The sequence below is a fragment of the Sus scrofa genome, chromosome X (genome assembly GCF_054392235.1).
Source record: "Sus scrofa isolate SSC_HxYL_T2T_F1_AM1 chromosome X, Sscrofa_HxYL_maternal_Yorkshire_Landrace_v2.0, whole genome shotgun sequence".
Lineage (NCBI taxonomy): Eukaryota > Metazoa > Chordata > Mammalia > Artiodactyla > Suidae > Sus > Sus scrofa.
The window spans coordinates 5,514,100-5,523,489 of record NC_139401.1 but is presented as its reverse complement, the minus strand read 5'-3'; the positions used below and the strand labels follow the sequence as shown (position 1 = coordinate 5,523,489).

Here is a 9,390-nt window from a genome sequence, read left to right as displayed (position 1 = left end):
GTTCTTAACCTGCTCAGCCGCAACAGGAACTCCCATCAGCTCAGATATTGGTGCCAACCTTAACCTTGTATGTTGGGGTACTGCTGAGCACCTCATAAAGCCTTCACCCCCAGATAGCATGTGCACGTAAGGGGTAGGCAGAGAGCTGACCTGCAGAAAACCCTGAGCTCAACTGGAGGAGTTATGGAGGGGGGTGACTAAGGGGCTTGGGGAGACAGCGATGTCCAGTAGGTGCCACACTCTCACTGTGAAATCTGCGCCTGTCTCAGAGGTCACCGGGAAAGGCACTTACCCTGTGGGAGGAAGCATGATGACATGCTGGGTGATCCAGCAAGCAGACAGGAGGAGAGTAAACTGATTCCAGCTATTATTTTTTTGTGGGGGCAGATAAAGGGGTTGGTTTCATGGTTCAAAGTTCACAACTTGCAAGACAAAGACCTGACGGTAAACAGGCATTTATTCATTTGTTTAATCATTTTATTTATTTTTTATTGTTATTCCCCCAACACACTTTTTTTTTCTCCACTCTACACATGGGGACCCACTTACACATATATGTATATGTAATTTTTTTCTCCCATTAGCATGCTCCGTTGTAAGAATCCAGACATAGTTCTCAGTGCTACACAGCAGGACCTCATTGTAAATCCATTCAAAAGCAATAGTGTGCATTCGTTAACCCCAAGCTCCCGATCCCTCCCACTCTCTGCCCCTTCCCCCGGGAAACCACAAGCCTATTCGCCAAGTCCATGGGTTTCTTTTCTGTGGAAAGGTTCATTTGTGCCATATATTAGATTCCAGATATAAGTGATATCATATGGTATTTGTCTTTCTCTTTCTGACTTAACCTCACTCAGTACCACAGTCTCTAGTTCCATCCATGTTGCTGCAAATGGCATGATTTCATGCTTTTTGGTGGCTGAGTAGTATTTCATTGTGTATATGTACCACATCTGCCTAATCCAATCGTCTTTCGATGACATTTGCTCTGTTTCCATGTCTGGGCTATTTCATTTTTATTTTTATATTAGAATATAGTTGATTATTTTTTATTAATTTTTATCATTTTTAACTTTTTTTCTTAAAGTTTTATTGATGTATAGTTGATTTACAAGGTTGTGTTAATTCTGCTGTATAGCCAGAGTGATTCAGTCATACATATATCTATTCTCTTTCAGGTTCTTCAGGCACATAGATTATCACAGAATATGAGGTAGAGTTCTCTCAGTGTTGTGTTAGTTTCAGGTGTACAGCAAAGTGATTAAGTTATACATAGATACTCTTTTTCAGAGTCTTTCCCCATGTAGGTTATTACTGAATATCGAGTAGAGTTCCCTATGCTATACCACAGGCCCCTGTTGATTATCTGTTTTATGTATATTAGGGTGAATAGGTTAATCCCAAATTCCTAATTTTAAGGTTCCACATATAAGTGATTATCATATGATATTTGTCTTGCTCTGACTTTATAATGATCTCTAGGTCCATCCATGTTGCTGCACATGGCATTCTGTCATTCATTTTTATGGCTGAGTTATATTCCATTGTGTCTATGGACCACATCTTCTTGATCCACTCATCCATCGATGGACATTTCTGTGGTTTCCAAGTCTTGGCTATTGTGAATAGTGCTGCTGTGAACATAGGGGGTGCATGGATCTTTTTGAATTACAGTTTCGTCTGGATAGATGCCAGGAGTAGGATGGTCGGGTCATATGGGAACCCTGTCCTTAGTTTTCTGAGGAACCTCATACTGTTTTCCATGGTGACTGCACCCATTTACATTCCCACCCACAGTGTAGGAGGGTTCTCTTTCCTCCACACGCTCTCTAGCATGTGTTATTTGTAGGCTCTTTGATGATGGCCAGTCTGATGAGTATGAAGTGATACCTCATTGTTTTGATAGGCATGTCTCTAATAAGCAGCATTGTTGAGCATCTTTTCATGTGCTTTTTGGCCATCTCTGTGTCTTCGTTGGAGAAATGCCTCTTTAGACTTTCTGCTCCTTGTTAAATTTCATTGTTTGATATTGAGCTGTAGTAGCTGTTTGTGTATTTTGGAATTGTCACTTGTTGGTCACTGTATTTGCAAATACCTTGTCCAATTCTGTGGGTTTTTTTGCTTTTGTTGATGTTTCCTTTGCTGTGCAAAGACGTCTAATCTTAATTAGGTTACATTTGTTTATCTTTGTTTTTATTTTCAGTACTCTAGGAAGGTGATCTGAGAAGATACTGCTGTGATTAATGTCATGGAGTGTTGGGTCTGTGTTTTCCCCATATGAGTTTCAGTGTATCTGGCCTGACATTCAGGTCTTTAATCCATTTTGGGCTTATTTTTGTGTATGGTGTTAGGGAATGTTCTAATTTCATTATTTTACATGTTGCTGTCCTGTTTTCCCAGCACCAGTTTTTGAAGGGGCTGTCTTTTCTCCATTGTATATTCTTGCCTCCTCTGTTGACCATAGGTGGATCGGTATATATTTCTGGGCTTTCTATCAACATTTTCTATTTTTGTGCCAGTACCATACTGTTTTGGTAACTGTAGCTTTGTAGTATAGTCTGAAATCAAGGAGCCTGATTCCTCCAGTTCTGTTTTTCTTTCTCAGGATTTCTTTGGCTATTCAGGGTGTTTTGTGTTTCCATACAAATTTGATTTTTTATTTGTCCTGGTTCTGTGAAAAATGCCATTAGTAAATTTGATAGAGGTTGCATTGAATTTGTAGCTTGTCTTGGGTATTATAGCCATTTTGACAGTATTGATGCTTCTAGTCTAAGAACATAGTATATCTTTCCATCTGTTTGGGTCATCTTTCTTTCATCAGCATCTAGTAGTTTTCAGAGTACAAGTCTTTTGCCTCCTTAAGTATGTTTATTGCTAGGTATTTTATTCTCTTTGATGTGAAGGTAAATGGCATTGTTTCCCTTATTTCTCTTCTTCATCTTTGAGTGTTTCTTCTTCTTTGTGAGTGTATACAAGTGAAACTATCGCTATTTGCAGGTGACATATTATACATAGAAAATCTTAAAGATGCTGCCAGAAAAGTTCTAGAGCTCATGAATGAATTCAGAAAGTAGCAGGATATAAAATTAATACACAGAAACCTCTTGCTTTCCTCTACACTAGAAAGCATTTTGTTTAGACGGACGTGAGAGGACAGTCCAGTGCATCGTTTGAGCCCAGTGTGAACTTGGGGGGTCTGCATCTGGCCTTGTCATAAGTGGAGAAGCTGTATCCATGACTGAGGTGTGAGGCTGACCCGGTCTGGCGTGGGAGGAGTTCCCCAGAACACAAAACCGTGGGCCCTCTCTTCATCACGGCTACTTTCCAGGATAATGGGGTAAAACGCAGCCTTGTCATTGTTCTAGGGTGGCTGCACAGTTTAAAGTGTCTTGACATGGTATGCACATCGTTGAGGTATAGGAGGAGGAGGATTTTGAAAGTTGGTGAGATAGGATATACTTACATAGTACTTTGTTGCTCTCAGTAAAGGTTTATGGTTTGGGGAAGGCCATTAAATTGATTGAAGGTCCCTTCTCGAGTCTAATTTCCACTCTGACAACACATCATTGGAAACCTAAGAAACTTTTTTTTTTTCCTTTTGCTCCCCTGAGGCATATAGACGTTCTTGGGCCAGGGACTGAATCCAAGCCACAGCTGTGATCTTTACCACAGCTGCAGCAATGCTGGATCCTTTAACCCGGTGTGCTGGGCCAGGAATCAAACCCACACCTCCGTAGTGACTGGGCTGCTGCGGTCTGATTCTTAACTCACGGCACCACAGTGGGAACTCCAGTACCGAATAATCTCGAGTGTCAAGACTACAGGTGCTTAAGCATATCCTGCTACTGAGTAACTATAAGCTTATATACAATCTATCACTTTCCGAATCTAAGTCTCTAAATCATAGCCATTTGGGACACCAGGAAAAATAAATCTTTGAGATACCTGTTAAGTGTAGCCATCGATTTCTGGCACCTTCTTTTCAAAAAGAAGTAAAAGTTAAAAGGCGATTGAGCACCTTTTCATGTGCCTCCAGGCTACCCCTATAGGCCTTTGTTGGTTGCATCATTTGCAAAGATATTCTCCCATTCTGTGGGTTGTATTTTCTTTTGCTTTTCTTTTTTTTTTTTTTTTAATGACTTCTTTGCTGTGCAAAAGCTTTTGCATTTACTTAGGTCCCATTGGTTTTTTTAAATTGTCCTTATTCTAGGAGGTGGGTCAAATGAGATGTTGCTGTGATTTATGTCAAAGACTGCTCTGCCTGTGTTCTCATGCGAAGTGAAGTAAGTCAGAAAGAGAAGACAAATACCATATGATACCATATGCATGTGGAATCTAAAATATGGCACAGGTGAACCTATTTGCAGAACAGAAACAGACTCACAGACAGAGAGAACAGACTTGTGGTTGCCGGGGGAAAGGAGAGGGAATGAGATGGATGGGGAGTGTGGGGTGAGTAGATGCAAACTATGACACTGAGAATGGATAAGCAATGAGGTCCTGCTGTCCAGCACAGGGAACTCTATCCCATCTCCTGGGAGAGACCATGATGGAAGGTAACATAGGAAAGGGAGTGTATATATATGTTTGGCCGGGTCACTTTACTGGACCGTGGACATGGACACAACACCGTACATCAACTCTAATTTTTTAAAAGTAAAGGACAAACCCCAGTAGCTTCTGGTCTTCCACACCCATCACCAGAGAGCATCAGTGACTGCCTGGTGTGTCCTTTTTTATTTAGAGTATTCTTCTATTGTACAAACCTTTCTCCAAAAACGGGAGAAGGGGAGGAAATCTCAGTCAAATACAGGTAAATCACCATTTCTGTGATTCTCAATGCACTGGAAACAAGTCTTGTCAGTTGAACCTTTAAGAAGGTAGGTGTTGAAAATGGGGCTCTATTAAGCCCGAGATCACATTAAGTCTTACAAAGGCAGGGACTGAAGTGAACGTAATCATTCAGTTAAAAAAATATATATGACTGGGGACAGATCTTTGTGTGTGTGTGTTTTTTTCTAAAATAGTGCACTATAAAAATTCAGTGTATTTTCAGCTTTCATCATTTCATGTATCAAGTTGTGGGCATAATTTTATTGATCTAAAATATCAAACTACCTTAGCTCCAATAATTCAGCTTTCTGAGTGTTTTGATTTTTTATGCTCCGAAAATAGGTTTCATCTACGTTTTTCCATCATGCCTCAGAATTACAATAATTTTGTCTTTAAAGAAAAACAATCTTTATGCCCTGAAATAATGGATGGATACCCAAGGCGTGTGGTAGTTTGCCTCATGCCTCTTTCAGAAAATGAGTAAAATTACTGAAAATTGTTCCGTAATATAGAATCCAGACTCATGCTGCAAAAGGCAACTCTTTTTTTTTTAATCAATTCAGTAGAGAAGGGACATTATAAACCTTCAATAGAGTAATAGGGTGGTGCTTTTACAAGCATTATTACAACTTGAAAATGATCCAGTCCCAAATGATACTTGGGAATAGGGATATTGGATGGTAGTGGGTAAATAAAATAAGCTACATTCATGTCTGGCTGCCCCAAATCAATTTTCCTTCCCTTCTTTACAAAGCAAAACTAAGCAAACCATCTTCCTGGGCTCCACGAAATGATGCCATGCAGTTATATTTCAAGGGGTATAATTTCAGGTCCTAGGGAGGAAATGTCTAGGAAATGACCTTGACCGCTCATGCTTCCTCCTCCTTTTTCACCTGGCAATGCTGACGTCTGGACATTCAGTTCTACCGAGATGACTGAGTGTGTGTGTGGATGGTATGGCCATAGACGGAAGGGAGGAAGGATAAATGACAGCACAGGAAACGATCTGGAATAGATTGAGGGACAGGTGATGGGTTGATGGAAGGATGTACAAGTGACACATGTAACAAAGATGCTAGAAAAGATGATACATAGACACTCAAAGATAGCACCTGTCAGTTCTTTGTATCATTGTTTAGATTCCATATGTAAGTGATATCATGATATCTGTCTTTGTCTGACATACTTCAGCTAGTATCAAGTCGTTAGTTGCATCCACGTTGCAACAAATGGTGTGATTTTGTTCTTTCGCATGGCTGAGTAGTTATGCCTTTGTGTATATGGACCACATCTTCTTCTTTTTTTTTTTTTTTTTCCCCACTGTACAGCAAGGGGGTCAGGTTATCCTTACATGTATACATTGCAATTACAGTTTTTCCCCCACTCATTCTTCTGTTGCAACATGAGTATCTAGACAAAGTTCTCAATGCTACTCAGCAGGATCTCCTTGTAAATCTATTCTAGGTTGTGTCTGATAAGCCCAAGCTCCCGATCCCTCCCACTCCCTCCCTCTCCCATCAGGCAGCCACAAGTCTCTTCTCCAAGTCCATGTTTTTCTTTTCTGAGGAGATGTTCATTTGTGCTGGATATTAGATTCCAGTTATAAGTGATATCATATGGTATTTGCCTTTGTCTTTCTGGCTCATTTCACTCAGTATGAGAGTCTCTAGTTCCATCCATGTTGCTGCAAATGGCATGATGTCATCCTTTTTTATGGCTGAGTAGTATTCCATTGTGTATATATACCACCTCTTCCGAATCCAATCATCTGTCGATGGACATTTGGGTTGTTTCCACGTCCTGGCTATTGTGAATAGTGCTGCAATGAACATGCGGGTGCATGTGTTTCTTTTAAGTAGAGCTTTGTCCGGATAGATGCCTAAGAGTGGGATTGCAGGGTCATATGGAAGTTCTATGTATAGATTTCTAAGGTATCTCCAAACTGTTCTCCATAGTGGCTATACCAGTTTACATTCCCACCAGCAGTGCGGGAGAGTTCCCTTTTCTCCACAGCCCCTCCAGCACTTGTTATTTGTGGATTTATGAATGATGGCCATTCTGACTGGTGTGAGGTGGTATCTCATGGTAGTTTTGATTTGCATTTCTCTTATAATCAGCGATGTTGAGCATTTTTTCATGTGTTTGTTGGCCATCTGTATATCTTCTTTGGAGAAATGTCTATTCAGGTCTTTTGCCCATTTTTCCATTGATTGATTGGTTTTTTTGCTGTTGAGTTGTATAAGTTGCTTATATATTCTAGAGATTAAGCCCTTGTCAGCTGCATCATTTGAAACTATTCTCTCCCATTCTGTAAGTTGTCTTTTTGTTTTCCTTTTGGTTTCCTTTGCTGTGCAAAAGCTTTTCAGTTTGATGAGGTCCCATGGGTTTATTTTTGCTCTAATTTCTATTGCTTTGGGAGACTGACCTGAGAAAATATTCATGAGGTTGATGTCAGAGAGTGTTTTGCCTATGTTTCCTTCTAAGGAGTTTGATGGTGTCCTGTCGTATATTTAAGTCTTTCAGCCATTTGGAGTTTATTTTTGTGCATGGTGTGAGGGTGTGTTCTAGTTTCATTGCTTTGCATGCAGCTTGGACCACATCTTCTTAATCCATTCATCTCTCGATGGATATTTAGGGGGCTTCCGTGTCTCAGCTATTGTGAATAGTGCTGCTATGAGCAGTGGGGTACATGTATCTATTTCTTGCACAGACATTGAAAACAAAATGATGATTACCAAAGGGGAAAAACGGGGAGGGAGGGCTAAATTAGGAATTTGGGATTAGTGCATATACACACTGTATTTAAAATTGATAACCAACACCGACCTGGGTAGAATAGGGAACTGTAGTCAATATTCTATAATAACCTGCAGGCGAAAAGAATCCAAAAAAATAGATAAATTTGTATGTGTAACTAAATCACTTTGCTATATCCCTGAAACTAATGCAACATTGTAAGTCAGCTACAGCTCAGTTAAAAAAAAACAGGATAGATGGTATACACCTTTCATTCTCCACATGCACACACACACACACACAGGCGTACATCTACACACATCTCTGCAAATGGCATTATGTCATTCTTTTTTATGGCTGAGTAGTATTCCGTTGTGTATATGGACCACATCTTCCGAATCCAATCATCCGTTGATGGACATTTGGGTTGTTTCCATGTCCTGGCTATTGTGAATAGTGCTGCAATGAACATGAGGGTGTATGTGTCTCTTTTAAGTAGAGCTTTGTCTGGATAGATGCCCAAGAGTGGGATTGCAGGGTCATATGGAAGTTCTATGTATCGATTTCTAAGGTATCTCCAAACTGTTCTCCATGGTGGTTGTACCAGTTTACATTCCCACCAACAGTGCAGGAGGGTTCCCTTTTCTCCAAACCCCGTCCAGCACTTGTTATTTGTGAACTTATTAATGACAGCCGTTCTGACTGGTGTGACATTCTTTTTTTTTTTTAACATCTAGATTTATTTATTTTTGAAATGATTTTTAGTTTTCCCATGATAGCTGGTTTACAGTGTTCTGTCAATTGTCTACTGCACAGCAAAGTGACCCCGTCACACATACCTATAGACATTCTTTTTCTCACATTATCCTCCATCATAAAGTGACTAGATCCAGTTCCCAGTGCTGTACAACAGGATCTCATTGCTTATCTATTTGGGGATTTCTTTTGGCACCGTAGAGATGAAATGCTCTTCTCGGTGTTTTCCTAATATTTTTGCCTGAGGGTACCCGCAACTCTGAGAGTCTTCTGTTTGCAAGGCCATTCTCTTTGTCCACCCTGTGGGCAGAAGGCCGGTCCCTACCCCCATCCCCAGGTGGGACAGGCCCCACTCCACAATGTTCCCTCAGATCCACCTCCTCCTGTGATGGAAGAATCACGGTATTCTTCTCAGCAGTGATTTTCCTTGGGGACCTGCCGTTGCTCAGGTCCAAGAGCTAAATTTAAATTTCAGCAAAGCATGAACATCTGCCCTACAGGGAATACAGGATCTTCACATTTGTTTTTATTTCTGTTCACTCTTTTTGTTATTTCCCCAATGTAATTGTTTTTCGACTGTACAGCATAGTGACTCAGTTACACATACATGTATGCATTCTTTTCCCTCCCATTACCTTGCTCTGTATTTCTGTTTACTCTTATGATGCCTCGTTTCTCTCACTTCACGTCTTCATTTGGAGGGTGTACCCTTGGAGTACGCCTTCTCATTAGGTGCTTGGCCTGTCTGGTCTCTTTGTTGCTTTTCCTCCAGGCCTTTAGCAAAGTCCCATTTAGGAGTTCCCATCATGGCTCAGCGGTAACAAATCTGACCAGTATCCCTGAGGACACGGGTTCGATCCCTGGCCTCGATAAGTGGGTTAAGGATCCGGTGTTGCCCTGAGCTGTGGTGTAGGTCACAGACGTGGCTTGGATCTGGCATTGCTGTAGCTGTGGTGTAGACTGGTGGCTGTAGCTCTGATTCAGCCCCTAGCCTGGGAACCTCCATATGCCGCAGATGCCGCCCTAAAAAGACAACAGCAATAACAAAATCCCATTGCGTCTCCC

At 40.9% G+C, this 9,390-nt stretch overlaps 1 long non-coding RNA gene across 1 annotated transcript in view; it reads right to left on the bottom strand.

Annotated features, from left to right (window-relative positions):
- Positions 1-211: 211 nt before the first annotated feature.
- The window catches only part of LOC146394447 (uncharacterized), a 55,856-nt gene continuing 46,677 nt past the window's right edge, over positions 212-9,390 (bottom strand). The window contains exon 3 of the long non-coding RNA XR_014834966.1: positions 212-293. This is a non-coding gene — a long non-coding RNA (uncharacterized LOC146394447). The remainder of the gene's footprint in view (positions 294-9,390) is intronic.